This window comes from Frankliniella occidentalis, unplaced genomic scaffold (genome assembly GCF_000697945.3).
Source record: "Frankliniella occidentalis isolate FOCC.00 unplaced genomic scaffold, Focc_3.1 Scaffold492, whole genome shotgun sequence".
NCBI classification, from domain to species: domain Eukaryota; kingdom Metazoa; phylum Arthropoda; class Insecta; order Thysanoptera; family Thripidae; genus Frankliniella; species Frankliniella occidentalis.
The window spans coordinates 23,640-24,400 of NW_026267610.1; the positions used below are offsets into that span (position 1 = coordinate 23,640).

At 49.9% G+C, this 761-nt stretch overlaps 1 non-coding gene across 1 annotated transcript; it reads left to right on the plus strand.

Moving 5' to 3' along the window:
• Positions 1 to 579: 579 nt before the first annotated feature.
• On the plus strand, positions 580 to 661 carry Trnal-caa (transfer RNA leucine (anticodon CAA)). Its single transcript has one exon. It is a non-coding gene; the product is annotated as a tRNA-Leu (tRNA).
• The last annotated feature ends 100 nt before the right edge of the window (positions 662 to 761 follow it).

A 761-nucleotide genomic window follows, 5' to 3' on the forward strand; every position in this document is an offset into this window, starting at 1 on the left:
AATTACTCACCGGTTTAAAATATATCTTACACTTTAATATAAAAGTACGTTGAAACCGGGGAATAAACACCTAGCGCGTCGATAGATTTCTCATAACGCCCCCAACCGCCCCCCACCGCTCACCCATACCCCCACCACCGACTTTTGTGATTCTTGTGTTCTTCTTACTTCCGTTACGCGGTTGAGCGGAATGGCCTATTCTTTCTCGAGTTATCCTGCGGACAGACAGACAGACAAACAGACAGACAAACAGAATGAAACTTTTCCGGTCAGTGGAGTTATGGGCTTCGCTAATCGCTCAGCCAATTAGGCTTCGCCAAAAAAATAGTGATCTTAACAGGGCCTAAGTCCGTACCTAATTTTTAGTGAAGCCGATCTTATCGGGGCCAAACCCCGAACCTAAGGTGATGCTTCCGGTGTGGCTTTTTCCGGTCTTATCAAGGCCTAACTTCGAACCTAAGGCGAGTGACTGCGGTCTAACCGGTGCGTAACATAAACCTAGGGGCATAAGTGACGGCGGTCTTATCAGGGCCTAACCTAAGGTAACTTAAGTAGAGCATGTGTGATCGAGGACTGTATGTCAGGGTGGCCGAGTGGTCTAAGGCGTCCGCCTCAAGAGCGGATCCTCATGGGGTCGTGGGTTCGAATCCCACCCCTGACATTTTGTGCGCCCGGGCCGTGCGCCGTGTGTATGTAAGGCAGCTGGGCCCGCGGAATGTAATTTGCAGCGCGTATGAAGATCATCTCGAGAGGTAAGTAAT